The sequence below is a fragment of the Manacus vitellinus genome, unplaced genomic scaffold, assembly GCF_001715985.3.
Source record: "Manacus vitellinus isolate BGI_N305 unplaced genomic scaffold, ASM171598v3 scaffold_1_pilon, whole genome shotgun sequence".
NCBI lineage: Eukaryota > Metazoa > Chordata > Aves > Passeriformes > Pipridae > Manacus > Manacus vitellinus.
The window spans coordinates 26,862,166-26,884,489 of record NW_021939396.1 but is presented as its reverse complement, the minus strand read 5'-3'; the positions used below and the strand labels follow the sequence as shown (position 1 = coordinate 26,884,489).

The 22,324-nt window shown below is 37.6% G+C and overlaps 1 protein-coding gene across 7 annotated transcripts in view; it reads left to right on the top strand.

The window, feature by feature from the left end:
• The first annotated feature begins 2,824 nt into the window (after positions 1-2,824).
• The window catches only part of RALYL (RALY RNA binding protein like), a 373,182-nt gene continuing 353,682 nt past the window's right edge, over positions 2,825-22,324 (top strand). For 4 of the 7 annotated variants that reach the window (XM_018078926.2, XM_018078914.2, XM_008929741.3 and 1 more), the window contains exons 1-2: positions 2,825-2,950; positions 3,871-3,957. The gene's annotated coding sequence lies outside the window, so the exon portion shown is untranslated. The remainder of the gene's footprint in view (positions 2,951-3,870; positions 3,958-22,324) is intronic. The other 3 variants (XM_025895653.1, XM_018078939.1, XM_018078907.2) reach the window with 2 other exon arrangements.

Sequence of the window (22,324 nt, the reverse complement as noted above, 5' to 3'; positions counted from 1 at the left end):
TGTTTATATTCAAATTTGCCAAATTTATTGCAATGACTTTTTAACTCACAGAATAAGCAATAATACATACATGTTGAAAAGAAAAACATACATATTTGCATGTTTACTTTATTCCTAGTTCTTGGAATCTACTGAGTAAATAAAATATAAAATATATTGTCCAAAATGTACATATCCTTTTTCTCATATGTGTGTCAACATAATCCAAGTTTACAAGTCAGATCTATTGTATAACTTGTGATTATTAAAACACTATCCTTTAACTTTTTTTGTTGTTATTTTGGGAAGACTTATGTGCTCAAAATTACATAAACAGCAACGGAAACTGAAAAGCAACAGCAAAATAGGATTACTATTTAGGCATCAATTCTGCAAATACATTTTGACGCTAAATATAATTTTAAAAACCCACCTCAGTCATTCTACTGGATTTATACGTACAGTGCCTAGAGCTACACAACACTGAAGTGTGCCCTCTATGGACATACACCTCACACACCCGAAATCTCAAGACATGGCAGTTTGTGATACCAACATGACAATATGACTGAGTTTACTGACATATGTATGTAAACCATTGTACAGTTAAGTTGGTTGGTTTTTGCACTAAATGTTTTAATTCCTTTCAAATTATTGTGTCTTTAAGAACTTCCTTTTGTTTGTTTGTTTGTTTTAAACGTTCTCAGATGTACAGCTTTACTCCTGAGAGCCAAACTTAGCCAACATTACAAAATGCCAGAACAAGCCCAGTGCCAAAATAAAAAGCAAGGAAGAAAACATAACTGTTTATATATATATTTAAATTTTGTCCAGTGTTCTTTTTATACTTTATAAAAGAAGTTGAGAGCAAGGAAGAAAGGGAGCATTTCTTTTTATTTTCTGGAAACACTGGGGAAGAGATACAGGATAGGAAAGAAAGAAGTGGTCAGGGCAAGGGAAAAAGCTTTGTGTGAGGATGTGAAGAAGGCAGGTTGGTGCCCTCACCAGTCTTTTATATAGCAGGGCATCCTCTTACTGGTCAGAGCAATTTTTGTAGAGTAATAACCTGACTGTATCTGCTGTCTCCTGACCTGGATGAAAAGAGAGGGACTCTAAAAAAAAAAGTGAGTGAAAAAGAGCAGGGAAGTGTTGCCTGGACTGTTCCCTCTATTACAGTGCCTGGTTTATGGATGCACACTTCTATTCCTCTGTTAATTTACCTCATGCAGATGTCTCTTGTGGCTCTTCCTTGTAATGCTGAAGCAGTAAAGAAGTAAGTTTGTGGGTGATTGTTAGCTGTGAACATTTTGGGGGCCAGTGAAGTGAGTACACAGCTGAGGCAGTGGGTTGGGGCCTGGCAGTGGCTGAGCAGGTTTTGCTTCAGCTGGAGCCGGAGCAAAGCTGCTCTCAGCCCCAGCCGCCGCTCCCTGCGACTGCTGTGTTTGTTAATAAGGAGACAAGCGAGGAGAGCTAAAAAGGGAAAAAAGCAAGAGTCTTGAGGGAACTCTCAGCAACAGTAGCACACAGCCTGCTCCAATGTATTGCTCATATGTTAAAAGAAAAAGTAGAGAGCTGCCATCCGGCCAGCCACGGGGCCGCGTTTTTGCGTGTTAGGGATCGACCCAAACACGTCCACCGCTGCGGGCTGTGTTGCCGTGGGAGGCTGCCCAGCCGGGGTCACCGTGCCGGGAACTCGCTGCCCTGCAGCACACTGCTCGCGGCTGCGGGCTGCTCTCGGGAGCGCACCCTCCAGCGAGTGTCCCCCTCCGAAAACACTTGTTTACTTCCCATTTCGTCCAGCAACTTTGGGATGGGAAGCATCAGACCTGCCGCTGGAAGGACGGGAGGAGGGAGAGGCTGTGCAGCAGGGCAGGGGCTGGAAAACAAAAGCGGTGACGGATGGGACCGGTGGCACCTGTCCTTGTCTCCCCCGCTACTCAGACATGACTGGGTCCACAGTGACTGCAGCCCCCGCACTCGGCACGGAAACACCCCGAGCTGCGCACACACTAGAGCAGGAGTGGCACAGGGGAACCCTCCGCTTTCCCCACCGCGCTGCACCGGCAGCAGCGGTGCCCCGGAGCTGGCGTGACCGGAGGGGATGCCCTTCCATGCCTTGTCTGACTGCCGGGGTACTCCGCGCACCCACGCTGAGCCAGCGCTGCACATAGGCAGGGGATCAGGGCTGGCACCCCGTGCAGACGGCGAGCCGGGCGACGGGCGAGCCCCCTGCGTGCGCGCACACACTCGGTACCCCCCGCACTGTGCCTCCGTCCCCGCCGGGTCGGCGGGAGCGGTACCCCGATGCACACGCCCCGGCGCCCGGCGCTCCTCGGGGTCCGCTGTCGGGTGCATCGCACCGCTCGCCCGGGGCGAACCCCGGCGCCCCCCGCTCCGCTCCCGGGCCGAGCGGCACCGCAGCGGGGACGGCGGCGGCGCACGCGCCGGAGGGCAACAGGCGGGCGGCGCGGCGTCAGGCGACAACTTCGCGCAGCGCCGCCGAGCAAGTTGCGCTGCCGCGCAGGGCCCGGCCCGCCTCCGCACCCCGCCCGCGAGGCCGCTGCGCGCCCGCGCTCGGCGGGAGTGAGGGAGGGAAGGGAGGGAGGGAGGGAGTGAGTGAGTGGTGCGGATGTGAGTGCGGGGGCGAGCGGCACCTGCCGGGGCCCAGCGGGGCCGCCGCGGTGCGGGTGCGGTGCCGGTGCCGAGCGCTGGGCGGTGGCGAAGCCGGGCGGCTGCAGCGGGCGCGGAGCGGAGCGGGCTGGGCTCGGGCTGGTCCGCGCCCGGCGGCCCGCCGCCGCCGCCGCCGCTGCGCCCTCCCGGCTGCGAGTCCGCCCGGCTCCGGATCACGTGGCGGTTGCCGGAGGCAGAGACTAGAGAGGAGAGAAAAAAAAAGCGCCTCATTCCTTCTTCCACCGCCATACTGTATTTTATAGTAACTCTCATTTTTATTCCTCCCTTTTACTCCCGCTCGGTGAGTACCTTTCCGCTGAGATTCTTGTCCTCCTTTTTTTGTCCTGTTTTTTTTTTCTTCCTTTTGGTTTTTTTTGGTTTTTTTTTGTTTTCTTTTTTTTCTTCTTTTTTTTTTCTTCCTCTTTGATTATTGTTTAAATGGATTTGATCTTTTGCTGATGACAAGTTTTTTTCCTAGCATGCGATGGTTACTAAACTGTGAGCAAAAGGTGCTGCTGGGGCCGGGAGTCACTGGGAATGAAAAATTATAATATTAATTATACAGACTTGCCAGTCCAGCAACAACTGATATACATTTAGTAGCTATATATCTATATATGCAACTGGTTTTGTTGTGGCACGGAAAAACCATGTGAAATATGATGCTTATTTTTTAAAGATAAGAGAAAAGGCATGTTTCTAACTCTTTTTGCAGAAGATTTTCTCTGGTGTTGTTTTATTTTTATTTTTAGGTGTCTTTTTAAGGTTTTTTTTTTTCCATAAAGAGATGGGAGTTGCAAGTGCATTTTGCAGCAGTGTTTACACAGAGTTTGTAATCTTGCAATACTGGTGGAAGCCACAGAGCAAGATAATAATTTTATTATTTTTGTTACTGTTTCTTTTTTTGTTTTTCCTTTTTGACAGTGCAATCAGCAGGGTTTTTTGTTTTTCCTCTTCTTCAGTTTTTGATACCTATTTATAATGTGAAACTTTTCTTGCAGTGTGTTGCAGTTATCATTTTTAAATACTTTTTTTCCTCCTTAAAGACAACAAAGCAAAACAGAAAGCCAAAGAGATGATCGTTACTTTTGCACATTTTGCACCTTGACTTTTTTATTCTTTTGCCAGCAGTGTTTTAAGATGGTTGTTGTTATCATGATGATGATGATAATGATAGATATATACATATATACAAATAAATACATTTTCAAATGATGGCAGTGGAAGGTTTTCCTGGAGAATGAAGTGCGATTTGGTTTCCTTGTCAACGGAAGATGAAGTGAACAACTGAACATCTCCCCAGTGCAGGTACTTCATCTCCTTGTAGGCGTTTCCACGCTGTGTAAATTACATTGTGAGATTTTTTTTTTTAAAGAAATCTCCTTCCACCCCTTTCTAAAGGTATCTGTGCAGTACACATGACGACTGGACTAAATATCTGTGCCTTGTGATTGCTTGCATGTGTGCAAAATGTTGCACTAATTGAGCCTAGGTCGGTTAGGCTGAAGAGGGGTGTTTTATGTGCTGTGCTGTGCTGTATAGATGAGAAAGCAGCTGGGCAAAAAAATCCAGACATCCCCCCTCTCCTCCTTACCATTTAAAAAAACCCAAACCAAAACAAAACCAAAAACCAATCAAACAAAAAAAAAAAAAGGCAAAACAACCAAAAGTAAAGCCCAAACCGAACATGGATGGAACCTGGAGATCCTCATTATGAGTGCAAATACTTACAGGACAAAAACAAAAGCCCTGGCCCTGTATTGTTGTGTGTTTGTGTGTGTCTGTTTAAAAATTATCCATTAGAAAATAGCTGTGAAACAGCAAAGGAGGCTCCCTCAGAAAGCTGGCTCACTGCCACATGAGGCATATTTTGTTGCCCCTAGGGCAGCAAAACCCTTATATCCAACTTCTGCTCCTCATATTAAAAAGGTGTAAACAAGGCAGCAGGTTGCCTCTTATGAATTTAATTCATGGGGATGGAGATTAGTCAGAAGCTGATATTTGCTTGAAGGTGTTTCCTTTTATTTTGGTGATTAATAATGCCACTGGCTCATAGGGAGTCAGAAACTGTTACTTTCTGTGATGGTACTGAGAGTTCAGATTGGAGGAGAAACTGTTACTTCTGTTTGAGAGCACCTAAATGGTTAACAGGGACCACCCCGATGTACAAACAGGATATTGGTTCTCTAAAGTACAATTTGGAAAGGTTTTTCCAGCTGACAGGGTGGTTTTTGTTCTTTGGTTTTTTGGTGTTTTTTGTTTTTTTTTTTTTCTTTTCTCCCCAGAAAGAAATATGGTGCAATATTATGCTGAAGTTGAAGTACAGAATGTTCGGTGGTGTTCTCTGTTGCTTACTTTATTGTGATGGGATTGCTTAATGTATTTTATAGAAACAGCTTTTAGGGATCTGTAACTGACTGTAAAGATATACTGTGTATTCAGATGTGGAAACTAAAGTAAGTTACAGGGGATGTATTTCTTTTGTCACTGTTGTATAAGCAAATATAATTCATAGAATTACAAATGCATTCGGAAGTTTGAATCTTCTAATTCTTATATTTACATTCTTGTAACTTAACAGCTTCCTTTAAAGTAGAAAGTGTATATAAGAAGTGTATATATCATGCAATTAGTAGTGTTGAAAAATAAATAAATTCACTTATCTTTGTAGAAACGTAACTATTATGTATTTCCAGTGGCTTTTTCCAGTTTAAATGTAATACAAATATTTAGCACATATTTATGCATGACTTCTGCTCTGACATGATGAAATACTTTTGGCAATATAACAGGGTCAATAATTCATGTGTCTAAAAACCAGTTGAGATATTTGCATGATAGATTATGATGACTTCTCCAAAATAGTTATGAACTGTTGGGTCAATACTCCATATTTTAAGAAGACTCAACCTGCTTATTTTTTTATAATTTAATTTGAAAGCAAGCCATTAAAAACAAGAGTGATTGAAACTTATATCTCCACCCCTCTTTTTATTTTCATCCCTCCCTATTTTTAAATTAAGTTTTTTCTTTAAATTATGTGGAACTCCTGGTTAGCAAAATATTTTTGATACTGCTAGACCACTGAAATAAAGTAACAAGGCTAGCAATTTCCAGAATGATGTTCCTTTTGTCCTTTCTTTTAATATTGCAGGTGTGTTGTGTAATTTTGTACAGATAGTTGCTGACTGAAGATTTAATCCTGCTCACCTAGTCTTATCTTGAAGTCTGAGAAAGAAAGTTTTAGGAATGCACTATTTTTAGCACCCAGATTTCATCCACAAAGCACCTGTTGTCTGAGTAGCATGGTAATTAATATACATACATTTCATTTGCAGCAGTCTGATATTGTACAAGTTCTTATATATCGAACAACCTAGGGATTTTAAAGTAGGCATAAATGAGCTAATTTTGAAAGAGGATACTTCTACCTCCTGCAGTACGTGGGCAGAGTAGGTTTTGTAGTGGTGGAATTGGTTCTGGCTCGGTGCTTCCATAGTTATGCTATGACTAATGATGTTGAAGGCATGTTTTAGAAAACCATAGTTAATGTCAAAGACAACTGTCCTTTTGAGATAAATAAAAATTTTGCCTACAAACTGCAACTTAGTTTCTACAAGTGATGATATAATTACATTTCTGTCTTTAGTATGAGATATACTTGTACTGCCCTTATTTCTGAAAGTGATGACTGTCCAGTCTTAAATAACATCTATTTTTCTTTACATCTGTTTTGATATCCAGGAAAGCATAGGAATTTAAGATATCTTTATAAAGGGTTATAAACTGAAAGCTTTGAAAAATAATTTTTCTTTTCTTATTCCATAACTAGCTACTCTTAACAGTACTTAGTTGCAAATAAAAATGAACAGGTGAACAGAAGTTGAAAACTGTATAGTGCACAGTGTGCTGACTCATGAATACATGTTTTTAGCTCCTGTAGTGGCCTGAACTGGCAACAGAAGCATATCTTCTCACGTTTTTCTAGAGAGGGGACTGGACTGGCCTATGGAGTCATCAAGTCTGTTTGCTGTGATGTTAGTCTGGTCTTCTTATTTTATTCAGATTCAGCAAGCTCCGGTTTAAATTTAGCTGGTGTATGACTTACTGCACCTCTTGAAGGCTGGACAGAGCCTCAATCAGGATGTTAAAAACATTGTTCCTGTCCTAAATTTGTTTTCAGACAGTTTATTCTCCTTTATTCTCTGTGCCAGTGCTGACCCTAAACAGTCAGGCTCTTTCTTCACATCTTTGCTCTTCAGAGTATATTTCTAGAGAGCAATTGCAGCCTGCTTTCACTCGTTTTCTGAGCTCACTGGGAGGGATTCCCGGCAGCGTGGCTGGCTCTGGGAGGGGACGTAGAGATTGGCTCTCCCCAAAGTCGTGCTGCAGAAGAAACAGAGCAGCTGCATTTGAATTCTCTCCTACCCCACCTGGTTTGTTCTGCTTTCAGCTGCAAACATGGTGGTCCAATTGCTGGCTCTCACATCAGCCTGAAGGGTTCCACCTGGAGCTGCATGTGGACACGCCTTCTTCTGGTGAAATAGGTTTTGTGCCGCGTAGACCTTCCCTTCACTCTGCCTAATCAACCTGAATTTCTTTGGTTAGAATGTAGCAGCAGAGGACTCTTGGGAATTTCTTCTGCAATGCTCTGATTTTTAAACTCTCAAGAGTCTTCCTGTATTGTTTTAGTGTTTTGTATTCATACTAGCCAAGGGAACGTGAATGGGCTGGAGGCAATGCTGTATCAGGGACTGTCTTCTATCAGGAATAAATGTGAGAGTTGGATACAGTGTTTTTTGAATATAATTTCCCTATTAGTTTCTTCGTAGATCGCTTATGTCTTAGCTCTGTAATCTTCTAAAGCATTATTCTATGAGGAGTTTTTCTCTTTTACAGTGCAATTTTTCCTATTTTCTTCCTTCCCTGCATTTTGAGTTTTGAAAGATAAAAAAGTTTAATAGTGCTTAAAGTGTGGGATTATAAAGATTAATAGATCTCCCCTCAGATGAACATTTTAACTTCCCTTGGTCTTAGAGGATGTAGTGCTCTGTCAAATTCTGGAACCCAATCCTGTGTTTTAAGTACTTAAATATCTGAATACAAGGCTAAAGATGAATATTTCCTAATGAAAAATCATGTAATCTGTGACACACTGTGCGTAGTCATCCAGTTTGTAGCTCCCTTAAACTCATATCCAGACTGACAGAAGAAAACAAAATGCTAATCATAAGTGATATGAACATTTTCATCTTTGTTAAGGTACCAATTTTATTTTATGATCTTTGAACAATTACTGGAGTAAAATGGCTGGTAGATTATTGTTTTGCATGTACATAGATTGGAATAATTTGTACCTTTTTTCTTTCTCTCTTTTCTCTTTTCTATTTCAAAATGACACTCTAATCTCTACAATGTATTTAATTCTTCAAAAGCATTTATACTTCAGCTTTGGGAGTATTTTCTGAGAAAGTTTATTTTTGCACAATGAAGTGTGATTTCCCATCTCTTTGAATCATCTGCCAACAATTAAAAAAATAGTTAAGTATGCCTTCAAATTGCTAAATAAATCTCAGGTTGCTTAGTGTGAATACAATTACTGTGTTTTTATCATTATGGTGTTCTGGAATAAAAATGTAGATAGGTAGATGAATAGATAGAATCACGGAGATAGATATTTTTAGAGAGGTTTTTAGTGTGATAGAGAATTACCAGAAATCTTACATTAATTAATTATCCTTCAGGACTTAATCAACACTTTTGTTTAATAACTAAGAGTTTAACTTTCTCAGTTGTAAACTTATACAGACCAATATTATCTACTGCCGCTACACAAAAGCTATAGAATTAATAAATTGCCTCTCTGGTACATCCCTGTGTGTCTCCTGGCTCCTTGTGTGTTGGCTGACCTGCCAGGATGTCAGGGCTCAACCATTCTGCAGTTGCATTTCAGTTTTAGGAACAAAGTTGGGTTTTTTTCTCTGATGTAGTTCCTTCATGGTTATGGTAATAAGCATAATAATTTCTACTCTGACATGAATAGTAGAGGTTTGAAGAAGCAAAGATAGATTTTATATGAGGGTGACCAACAGTGAACATGAACATGGTGGAATATGAATGACACTCCTAAGCCTCTTTATTTTTCCTTTGCACAATCACGAGTCTTTCTCCTAAAACACCCAAAGGTCTGATTAAACTTGACTTACATCAGTGGTCCTTCCCAGGTGGCCCTCTCCTGCTGTCAGTGATTATTGCCTCTACTGATGTGCAGTCTCTGAGCAACCAAGTCAATGTGGAGCTCTGGAAATAGCTGATGCTTTCCATGTTTAATTCTATGGTCCTCTGAGAACAGCTTACAGTCCCTTGTACAGGCATAACTTATAAAAGCCAGTACAGGCCATTATTATTATTTAAAGAACAATAGATCGTAAAGGATACAATGATAATTACTGGACCTTGGTGATTATTGAATAACTTGCTGAAAGTCAGGTCCCAGTCTTCCTACTGTGCCCCATACCAACAGCCTTTATTTTAGTCTGCTCAGTCACACTGGTTCCTTTCATCAAGCTCCTCCCCTGAGTCAAGCATGTGCTTTGTGTTGTTCAGGGTCAGCAAAAAGGGGATATCTGGCACAAATCAAGTATTAATGAGATTCTTCACCTATCTGAAACAAGGCTGAACTTGTTCTGTAGAAAAGCATCACGTTAGCACAGTTCATTCAGTAAAAAAGGTGTGTCTGTTTTTGTTGAGCGTTTTGCGTAGAAGTTGAACAGTACCTATTGTCAAATAGATACAACACATCTTGCTAAACAGGAGGAACTTTATGGTTTGGAGGAGACGCTGCACATGTATACCTTGCATGCAGTATTTTTAGGCTGACTGAAGAATTGGAGTTTCTGTCTCAAAGAATTATATTTGTATTGTGTTGAGAATGCTAGTCCCTGTTTCTGTTTTGTTGTGTTATAATGGAGCGCAGAAGCACTAAAATATTTGCAATGTAATGGAGTGCAGAAGCATTAAAATGTTAGCACTGTTCTAGTGCTTTATTAGAACAATATGAATGGAAGTAACATGGATAGTTTTGTGCATTTTTGCACACCAGGCCTGCACTCAGGGCTTGCTGAATGCTAACAGCTATTATTGTGAATGGAGGGAGTTACAGTAGTAAGTCACTGAGTTTTTACAATGAAACATTGTGCTTTTAGTAATTGCAGCAACATGCTTCTGAGTTAGGTTTGTAATGCAGAATTACTTTCTATAAAGAGAAGTTATTCTACCCAGTTACAATATTTTATCAAAAGATCTTTCATACAATAAATATTAGGATAGAAGTAATATAGGATTTAAAAATGTGCTGTGCAAACTGTCATGCAGTGTCTATGAAATAGCCCCCCCAAAGGTATAATGAAAAAAAACCCTTCCTGTTTGGGTACCTATAAAAGGGATTATTTTTTTTTTCTAAACAACAACAACAAAAAAAATCAGTAGTATCATCTCGTTTTTCATCTTGTATTTGGCGCTGATTTCACAGGATAAAACCCAGCACTTGAGATATTGCACAGTAGGTCAGTTTTCTAATGTAGTTTTCCAAACTGCAGAAGAAGAAGGATGTAATTGTTTCCTTCCTCCATATACAACTTCCAGTTAAATGGGAGTTTTGTAAATGGGACAACTGCAAGACTGGCTCTGAAGAGGTTAGTATCTTCTAGTTGCACACTTGTAAGTGGAAGACAGTTAATGTACATTATGCATAATGAAAAGAGAAACTGCATTTATGCCACTTTTGCTTTACAGGGGTAGTATATCAGGACATTGATACTATTTTTGTTGTTTATCATTTTATGAGAAAAGCATTCCGTGTTACCATTCATCAGCATGTACCCTGCTCCCATGGGTGATGTAGAAATAGAAGGGTGCAGAATTAGACCCTGGTCCTATTAAAATCAGTGATACATATGCTGGTCAAAATTTTATGTCAAAACCTTTTTTTTTCTGTAGATTTTTGATAAAGTGGTTCACACAAAGGCTCGATTCATCTCACTTAACCTTGTTGTTTAAAAAATAGGTTTTCAGAACTGAGCTAGTCATCATTTTAGCCATCTAAAAGTTAGTGATTGAAGTCTAACACAGTTGCTCAAGGCTTTGTAGTCAATGGAGATATATAGCCACCTCCAGAGAATTACAGATTACATCCCAAAAGAGGCATCTATGGACAGCTGAGATGAACAACCTTCCTAAAACGCCTCTCTCTTTTCACTGATGAGAGAGAACCTAGATGGTCCATTTAAAATAGATTCCTAACTTTTTGATGGACGAAGTTAAAGGAGATGAATCTCATGCTCCCCAGTCCTCCCACCTCTTGAAATAATAATTTCTCAATGAAATATCTAGTTCAATCATTTTTTGACCACTAGAATCTTCATGGCTTTAAGTTTTTACTTTAATTTATTTTCAACTTCTTCAGTAATTCTTTTTACAGAAATGTAAATGTGTTTCTAAACACTTTGGATCAATTCTGGGCTATGACAAAATTCACAAAGATTTCTGATGGGGCCAAGATTTCACACTTTTTTCTCTTGCTTTACACAGTTTTCTGTCTGTTTGTAATGTAATCTGACAAAAATCAATCTTTCAATGAGTTCTCACAGAGTCCTATTCTAAAATCCAGGGGCTTGAGCTATTCGGTACCATTATGGACCTCATTTGAAAACCTCAGACAATAATTGAAACAAGGATTATGTGGGTGGCAATGGAATCAACTAGTTGTACTTTGTTCTTGTAAATTAATGTAAGATGTATAGTTACAGTGTTAAAAAATCATTAGCAGACCAACAAACAGCAGACATTCTGAACTTGAAAGATCTAGATATCTCTGAAGTGGGATTTTAAAACTAAAAAAGTCTTTTTAGTTTGTAAGCTGAGGTGATTCAGGAAATGTAGGGAAATATTTAGCTATTGGTAGCATGCCACTAATGTCCTCATGTATGTTCTTGTTTTAAAATACTCCAGTAAAACCTGTACTTTTGAATACCCAGATAGATTTTATTTTTATCTGTCTCAGATAATTTTCTAGAGAAAATTGGAATTTTAGAAGACTGAGTGTTAACATCTGTAAAATCAGCTCTTAGATAAAGTTACTTCAGTGCCTTTGTTTAGATTTGGCCCAAGTCATGGTGAGTATCAGGATGCCAAAGCACTGGCCAATCTGTGCCACTACCTAGTATGCTGTGATATCATTCTCTTCTTCCACAAATTCTGCTATTTCATTCAATATATTTTTGGGCTCTCTGTAGGATTTTGTACAGGCAGTGAAATATGTGAACATAGTGTACATGTTTCCTCTATAGGGTTTGTCTTGACACGGCGCTGTCTGTATGCCTGTGCAAAGGTCATGAAGCTGCTTGCATAGGCCATGTTTTTCACTGACAGCATAGTATGAAACTGAACTAAAGCTGAATCCAGATTAGAAATGAACCATTTGGTATTATAGGAGTACGCACAAAACTCAGCATAGCGAGACTTAATTGCCCAAATACCACAATGTTACTACCATGGTAAAGTACGATGCAGCTGTGAGCTCTAACAGCTACAATATAATGGTTGGTACAGACTCAGAAATCTTACAGACTTGTCAGAATTGAGAAGGGGAGTTAAAAAGTTGGAGTTCTCAGCACTTTGAAATAACTGCTTCAAATAAGTACATTAATATTCTCTGGGGACTATAAACTGTCTGCTGCAGCTACCATGTCACATTATACACTTCACCACCTCTTGGTCTCCGTCTTTGTTCCTCAGATTCTATTTATATTTCTAACTTAGGTTTTTTGTACTGTCCCTCAAAAATGCATTGTCTGAGCAGTATTCACATAAAACAGATTTACAAGGGTAAAACCCTTTGCTGACTTTATGAAGTTTTCACCTCTTTTCCCTCTTTCATTTATGCACCATAACATTTCCTTTTCACTCTTGAGTCTCTGCTCAGAGTTAGGAGCACAGTGTTGTCACGGGAATATAAAGGTCTCATGACCATAGATTGTTAAACACAGATGAGCACAACTGAATTTCTCAGTGAGAGTAGGGCATATAAGCCAAACTCTGTTATGTGATGTCTCTGCCAGCTGTTCTGGGTGAGTAGGTGGTCCAGGGACCTTGACTGCGGATTTAGGGACACGTTTGTGAAAGGAAAGATTACAAGAAAAATAATTACATTTCAGGGTAAGGAAATAAATTATTTCAGGAATGCCACATATATATTTTTTTAATTTTGATGCACAATTTAACATCATATATAATGTGACATTTCATCTCAGAAATTTTAAAATGGGTTCAGAAATTCTTTGTACTTGGTCACAATTATTAATGAATATTGTAAATATCATTATAATCAGAACAGGACTGGCTAGTTTTCACTTTAAGATCTTTTAAGATCAGAGTCAACCCAGCTATAGAGACCTGTACCACACTCATCTGCAGTGACAAACAGAGGAAAATATATTTTTAAATGTTGGGTGCGTTCATTTGAATTTCTGGATCCTTTTTATCTTTTATTTGTAATTTTTTTTTTATTTCAGACTTACTGAACCTTCCTTCCTGCTCTGGACCTCTCCCCTGGCATTGGCTCAACTCAGAAGGATGAAAGAAAAGGAAGCGATAGGAGAGGGATGAAAGAGGGGAGAGGAGGAGAAAGAGGAGGAGGGACAGCAATAGAAATGGAGAAAAAAATCCCCAGCGGTTCAGTTAAGGCTCTAGACAATGAGTATGTTTTCAGTCCCTGCTCCTCCTCACCTTCCTCTTGAGCTCAGGTTTTCTCCCTCTCCACCACCTTAGCTTTCATCACCACTGAGGCTATTTCACTACTTATTTCCATTTTTTTTTTTAATTCAAGAATGAAACCAGAACAATTAAAGTCTTGCAAAAAAAATATACACATCTTTTCACAAAATATAACATGACACAATTAATGTAACTGGTTCTTGAAGTAGGATTATTTTCCTCCTAAGAGTGTTACATTTTTAACTTTCTACTGATCTTTATTTACTTATTTTTTACATCCTCTTCTTTCAGTGCTTTACTTCCAGGGGTCCTTCTTATTCCTCATCTTCTTAGTGAGGGTATAAATTTAAAACTTTTCCTAATTCTTTCAGTAAGTTTGAAATTTGCACTGCATTATTCAGCTTTGTAGGCCAAATACTCCCACTAGAGTAAAAAATGCAGTCTGATATTTTGCTGTGCAGTGTGACTGTCAAACAGAAAAGAAATAGGGACCCCATGACTCAGTGGTGGTCTGAGTCTTGACTTGGTTCCAGTGTTTGGTCATTCTTTCCAGCTGGAAGGTTGGCCACTGTGAAGGTGAAGGACTGAAAGGACTCTTTGACCAAACCCCTTTTCATTCCTTACACGTATGTGCTTCCTCCCAGCCATTCCCACCAGGAATCCCTTACACCTGACAAGGTGTTTTGGTAGTGTTACTAGAAAGGGTGGATCCAGTAACTGGTCCTTCTAAAGAAGTATTTCCTAAAGCTAGAGCTTAAATTGTTCCTATGACTCCCCTATACCAATCTGCCTGATACAAAAAAGCCAAAGTGTAGCTACTGAATTGATACAAAACAAGACCCAGTTGAGAATTTGCAGACTTAATTTTTTTAAAGGAAATACTAAGGATTCCCAATTGCTTTTTAGATACTACAGTCGATTATGGAAATAGAGTGAAGAAAGGTGTAAGATTTCAAAAGGTTTTGGAAGTTTATTACAGATGCTGGTGGAACAGGTCCGGAGCAGAAAAATCAGGTCCAAAAGGCTGAAATAACTTTTGTATCCTAAAAAGACATTTAGAAAAAGTTTTAAATACTATAGGTCAAATGCAAACATGCTATTAAATAAAAGGAAACTACATAAAACTGCAAGAAAAAAATTACCTCTTTCGTGGATATTGTGTTTAAGGATATGTTAAATTTTATTACCATTTAGGAGAACTTAATTTTACATTTTCTTAAAAGATACTCTGCAAACTGATACAACTGACTATTGCTTCATTACTTGAAAACTTTGAATTTTGTTGTTGTTGAAGTCTGCCTGATGTATTGTTCTTACAGTTGTTTAGATTTTGATTATTTGTATGCAATTTACTTGCATTGCACACTTAATTGTAAGCTTCTGATGTCAACAGGGTACTTAGAGCCTCTGAACTTGGCACTTTGGACTCTAGGCAGTCTCTATGAAAAGTGGACACCTTGAAGGAGCCCTTTGGAACAACTTGGTGAGGTTCCCAGGTCCCCTAGCAAACTGTACTGAGAGCTGTGGTTGTCCCATAGGATGAAAGGAGTTCCTGCATGCACCAGGATATGTTTGGTAGAAACCATGACCCGTGCTTGAACCAGGGAACTACTTTTAGCACATCTGTCTCATGGGATTTTTTAAAGTGGGTTTGTCGAAGATTTCCCCAGGCCTTCAGGAAGTAGTAGTCTGAGGTACAGCCTGTTTTTTTTTTTTAAAGGCAGGTAGCACTGGTACAGGTGATCTGCATCCCACTTTGAGATTTAGACTTTTTTCCAGCCTTAAGTGTTATAAGAGGTCAGCTAAGGGAAGCCTACCTTAACTTTAGGTAACTTCAGCTGACAGAACAACAGAAATTAAGCAGTTTGAAACTTGTCCTCCACTGCTGTTGGAATGTGATGTAATGTATTCCATGCTTCAGAATTTAAAGTCATTTGTGAAAGGGGAAGTCTGACTTTCTTGCTCCTGTAAGTAGATATTTTGGAGCCGCTGGTGTTGGGGAGCTCAGTAACTGTCCACACAGGCAAGATGAAGGAGCTGTGGAAATAGATATGAAGCAAATATTTTTCAGCATAGGGTTTCTCATTGACTCAAATCTTTCACCTATTCTCAGTCCTACTATTCTATCATCTATGCCACAAATATATTTTAACTTTGTATTTTGCTTTGCAACTTTTATCTTCTTCAGAGTGCAACAAAATAATTTCATATTGCAATGCCATTTCACTTCAAAATGTAACTACAGTATAATCCATAATCATCAATTTCTTTTATGACCAACTCTTTGCTACTATGTTTTACAGCCTTTCAGTGCATCAGTAAAGTGGAGTATTAGAGTTGGCACCTTTAAAGCTAGGAACTTCCTAATGAAAACTTTGAAAGCTTTGATCCTTTCCTGAGAGAGTAGTGCTTCTTATATATGTTTATAAACTGTGTCTTTCAAATTGAGTACTTTGTGACCTCTGGAATGTGATATGAAATGTATCTCATGGTTTTGGTTGCTTCATGTAACATATAAGTTTTGAAATAAATTGCTTTAGTCTTCTGGTATCAGACTTCCTCACTGAAATGGAAAGATTTCCAAATTATGATACTCGCCTCTTAACTACTGCTCACACAGAGCAAGAAGCGGCTCTTTAAACTTTTGAAAATCAAGAAAATTTGGAAAATTTTGAAAGTTGAGAGAATTTTGGCCATCTCTACTAAATAGAAAGGCCTGACTTCAGCACCTTCGTGAAAAATTTATTGTGTAGAATGTAGATTACTATATATGATGGCATAGATAGTAATCTATATATCTGTATAATCCATAGTAATTACTGTATAAATTGGCAATTTATATTTGGCCTAGACAGCAGAATTGTGGTGAAAACAAGGCTGAATGAAGGTTGCCATCATTATCAATAAGATACTTCATATACGAAAGATACTTTAAGTAAATATACCAAGGACAAGACATACCAGGTACACTTTGAACATAAAATGTGTAGCTTTCTATGTACAGCTTGTAGCAACATGGAGAAACTGGGAGTTAGGTAGTGCTCTCACTTGCAGTTTTGCAACACTTTGAATGTTAATGCACTTGGATTGTGACACGAGAGAGTTTTATCTGAGGATGAAATTATTATTATCATTGTGCACAATATTTTCTCATGGAGCTTTATCTTTTCTAGTCTTGTGTATTTTGAGTAGTACAGCACATACCATGGCATGTAGAAGGTGTTCCTATGTAATTATGTCGAAGGATACTTCCCATCTTAATTTATAATTAAGTCTCTAACAACTTTGTTATAGAATTCACTGGAAGCAAGATCAGGCTTCTCTTTTCAATACATTAAGCTATGTTTCTGACTTAAATGTGGAACAGGGTATTAACTCAGTAGAACAGACACTCTGGTAGCTGTTGAATCAGGGGTTCTGATGCTGACATTAGAAAAATTGGATTTAATACAGAAAGTTCAGTGTTGTTTTTCCTCTTAAGTGAGTTGGTGTATGGTTTTTCTGATATACTAAAAGTGAAAAAGAGCTGATGTAGTGAGTTAAATGCAAGGCCAATCTAGATCACTATTCTGTTTCTGCTGGTAGTAAAGGAAAAGGAAAAAAATAAAGTTCTTAGAAGAGGCTAGTTTCTAGTAGAATACATAGAATATGAGAATAATAATGCAAGAATAAACTAAACAGAACTGGCTTATAGTTTATAGTTTATCAATATTAATAAATTGAGACAGAAATTGATACCTTGTACAATTAGACAGATATCAGGACAGATCACACTGTCTTACCAATATGTATCAATGATCACATCAACTAAAAGCAATTTTATATTCTTTAGAAAATAAATTAAATATATATTCTAAAAAGTATGCTTAAAGCAGGAACACATTTTTTAAAATTTAAAAAAATTGCAATATCTTTGCAAGATGATGAACTAAGAATGCATTATTTGATTAATATTGGAGCTCATATCAAACTCCTGAAAGCATTTCAAATGATAGGAGTTTGTAAGTTCCCAAATTCTGGCATTTCCTACCTCTGTATTCCTTGACTTTGATGACCTACTTATCTTTTTTCAAAACGGTGTTTTTTGAATGTGTATGTATACAGTCTGTATTTACGCTGTTGAGGGAGATTACATGTCTAGACACATATATGTGAAGTTTCATTATGAAATATGTAACCATGGCAGCATAAAAAACCAGCTATTTATGAAAATTGGTTCTGGAGCATTGCCTTGTAACTTCTTATTGAAGGTATAAATTTGAATGTTTTCCTTATGTTCTGTTTTCACTATTGCACAAGAAAGTATAAGAGTAAGATTTTAAAAGTAGAAGCATGTTTAATGAACAAAACACACCACTCAAGCTTGGTCATATCTGTATCCCAGCAGAAACTCTGGGAGGAAGTCCTCTGTTTTTTGTGAACTTCAGCTTCCCATATGTGTTCAGTTAATTAATTTAGAACAGTAACTTTTCTATAAGGATTTATTTTATTAGTCAAATTTCATCTAAGAATTTTAAAGCCTTTATGCTTTACAAATGCTTATCATTTAAGTAATGATAATGTAAGAAAATTTTCTTGATTTTTGTGGCCAAAGTACATAGGAACCCAGCTATGAAAGTAACTAACAGCTTGTTAAAAACATAGAGAATGATCTCCAACCAATTTAATCAGTGAAAAGATCCTTATGCATTTAAAAATGTTCTTTCTTACTATGAACATTTTTTTTCTCATTCTATATGTGTGGTATAGAAGACTTCTGTTGTACTTGAGATATGGTATAATTGTCCTTGTATTCTTTTTATAAGGCCCCAGGAAGTTCTTTATAATGTAGATTTTTTTTTTATGTTTCTATCCTTTTCAATACTTTTTAACAAAGCTCAACCTAAAAAGAAGGGGAAAAAAAGGAAAAAAATATTACTATTAATCTAGTAATAAGAGCATATTTCAGAGCAGGTGTAATAGAAAGAGACATCAAAATGAAGTTAACAGATAGTGAAATTATCATAGTGAAATGTTCAGGAAAATCCTACAGCCATTTTGTAGGCAAAAATTTTAAAAGACATGCAGCTAGTTTTAATTTTTAAATAAACTGACTTTTGTGGAAGTTATGTTCCAAGAGTTAAAGGGAATCTATGAGAAGCTGCTGAAATTATTCCTTCATATACCACATAAGATACATATATGTGATATCCTCTATCTTACATGACCTTATCTTGTATGATTTATGGTGTCAGATAAGATGTAAATTTCTGCTTATTTACAACAGAGAGAGTCAATTTGTTTCTTAACAAACCTCATGTATTAGACCAAAACGGAATCATTAAAAAGGAAGATAGTTGTTTTCAGAAGCCAGAGTAAAAGAAATAATTTTGTTTCAGTGAAACCAAATGTTAGCTGATATAAATTCATGGAAAAAAATTACATGAGCTAATAGTGTGGCTCTAAGTACATAGTTTCATTTGCATGTTTAGTCTCTATGCATGCAAGGTGGCAGGGTATTAACTCAATAGAGTGACATGTGATGGGGCAGAGAGTAATGCAGCTTTTGGCTTTGGTTAGGATCCCTCTCAGCTGAGCAGATAAGGACCTGCTGAGCTCCAAAAATGCACAGCTTTTTAAGGTCTCTAATTGTAATTTTATACTTTACACGATCACAAAAATAGATTAAGTCAAATCCAACAACTCACCAGTTTGTCTCAGAATAATATATAGATATTTTGTGAGCAAAAATTACTGTGGAGTTCAAATACAAGTGTTTCGTCTTGGGGGAAAATTCCCTTCATATCTTATTCTGCAATATTATATTAAAAAATGCCATAGTGCTTGATAAGATAAAGTGTGATTACTTGTAAAGCCGTATTGGTATTTTTCTGTATTCCGATTCTCAACCAAATACTAAAGTCAGACTTAGCTAGCTATATAATATAATAATATGTTCTAATATAATATATTATAATATAATAATATATTATAATATATTTTTGTATCTCAATTCAACTGGCTGCTATAGAAGGACATCTACAATTGCCACTTTTTGACATCCATAATTATATGTCAGTCATAACCATAATTTGGTAACATTTAGGGTGCAGTTTAAAATAAAACCTTGTTGCAACATAAATTAAGTCAGAATTCTGTAAGTTTCTTTTCATAAACACTTGTAGGAATGTTGCCATCTAAATTTTTGTTAATGTGACCCACTTGTGCTTTGCCAAATCCTAACACAAGGCATTTTCCCTGTCTTACTATTAAAACTACTTATAAATTAGAGTGGTTTGGATTGTGGTGATATTGTGCGTTTAGTGTAATAAAAAAGGTTCTAATCCAAATCCGTGATTTTCAAAAATTTTACCAAAAAAAAAAATTTGAATATTTGGGGTTACATTTGTTCTTTCTGGGTTTAGATAATAATGGAATTGATTATTTTTTTTCATTTTTTTTTAGAAAAATGAACAATGAGAAGTTTCCTTGTACACAGCAGAAGACAGGCAATGGGAGACAACTTTGTCATTCATTTTCTGGGCTCCTTTTAGGCAATATTTTTACATTTTTCCCCAAAGCCCTTTTCTCAGCCCTTTTTTTTGTTTTGTTTTTTTGAGGACATTTCTACAGTGCTGACATAAGCAGTTCCTCTGCCCTTCCCAGCTTCAATGTCTCAGAGAACTTGTAGTGTTATGTGACTTTCAGAAGTCTTTGGGTATGGTTAATTAGTGCTGGGTTAGTGTGGTCTCAAACCCACAGCTGAAACTTCTCTTTCCAGTTTAGTCCTCTGTAAAATCTCCTGTCTAAACAAGTGCTCCCTAAACCCCTTGCAGAGGATCAGTCTTTTGGGCTGCAGGCTCAGTTTTTCCAGTGGGAAGTTACAGCATAAAGAAAGAATTTCCTGCTGTATTGAACTAGAATTAAGGGCATTTGCTAGAAAACAGGAGACTGATCCAGCAATACCTGTTTCTCTTACTAAACACATATTAGTTGATTCATCTAGTGGGGACTTTCCTATTAGTCTCTTTCCTATATCATAAGGAATGAATGCGATATGGATTGCACTTTGGAAATAAGCACTGCTGTTACTTACTTTTCTTTCCTATTTGTTTTAAAGCACAAAAATAAAAAAATCACTGAAGTATAGATATGGGTTATAATATTTCCTTTACAGAAAGCTGAAAATATGAAAATAAGTTTACTGTTCGTGTAAATTGTCCATTTATTAAGGCTGACTTCTTCTATATAAATGCAATACAATTAACGTTCTTTGAGTTAAATAAAATAATCTAGTTAATTTCACTGATGGACTTCAGCCTGATGGGAGTATAGTCACATCTTATGGGATACATTGAGGAGTCTTCCCTTCTGCAAATATGTAGGAGAATGGTGTAAGAAGGAAAAAACTCTTGTAGAAACTGTAGGGGTGCTGGACAGTGAGAGGAGCATAGTATTTAATGGCAGAATGTGTATGCACAACAGAAACAATTGGTGCCTTGACCTTCAGTATAATTCCCCTCTTTTCTACTTCTTTTCTCTCTTTAGGATTTCAGTTTCACATGGAAGCCTCCTTCTGTCAGTTGTATGAGTCCCTCTACACAGCTACTAACATATCTGAAAAATTTTCACTAATCTTTCATAATTATGTAATTGTTAAATTTGGAAAAACCTAAAATAGGGTGGTTAGTTCTATACTGGGAAGATAATTTCAGGCTTTTTGCAGAATAACTAATGGAGTTCTGAAAATGTTGAAGTAATGCATTTGTATACTGTATGCAGATGGTGGGGAAAAAATGCGGTGCGCATGAACCTGAACACAGAAACGATAAACTTGGAAACTATCTTTTCAGTGAAAACCATTTAACTCTAGAGCCTCTCCTTTGCATTTTGAAAGGATTTAGAAGAATGCATTATTCATAGTGAAACAACAGTTAGAAAGTCAGTTGTTTCTGATGGAGGGTGGTAGACACAAGCTTGCATATTTTTTTAGCCATTTTATGCTATACACTACTGCAGAAAAATCTGTTTTATGCCTTGAATACTGTATTTATTATAATCAATCAGACTTTTTCATAGGCTAAGGTACACCCTACTTAGCAAAAACTGCATCAAAAAAGAGAATGTATTCATGAATCCTAGAAATTTTGGCATTAATTAAGCCAAAGATCTTAAATGTAAAGCATTTTTAAATTGATTATTAGAGATACAATGAAACATGTTATTATGTTAAATCTTGAGAAGGGTTAAATAATGGAAGGGTTTAAGTGATACAGTCATCAGATGTTCAGTTGTCAAAACACCGTTTTTCTGACTGTTTTGCTTTGGTTCAAGTATTGAAATTTGGTCTGGAGAGTGTGCTTTGGAGCCATCATGTATGAGAGGGGTTAAAGGATCATACCATGCAAGACAAAATTTTAAGTCTAGGATCAGATCTTTTGAGAAAAAAATATGGGGTCTTTCTCTTTAGATAAAGAGGGAAATATCCATAAGTTGAAAAAGTCATTATTGTAACACTTCTTTTTCTCTTCTGTGTTTTAGAACCAATATTATTTTTTTTCATTGTTATGTGTAATGAGCCATAGTTAATATATGCTACTTAGCTTAATCTCTCTGAAACTCAGCTTTTCAGTATGAAAGAAAGGGGGCAGGAGGAGAACTAACATATACAAGGGATAAAACCTGGAAGTATATTTTGGGTACCTGATCCTCAGCTATCATCTCATGGATGGAGTATAAGATGGGACAGTAGGCAGATATCATTTTGCTTTTGACCTTATGATGTGAGTATATAATATAGTCTTTCTGAGCCTCTTTATTCTAGTTATTACATTTATTTTGCTAGTTGGAAGTGCATACACTCTTTTGATGTAAGGTATCATAATGAAGCTGCAATTATAAGAGATGAGGTGTGCAGCAAAAA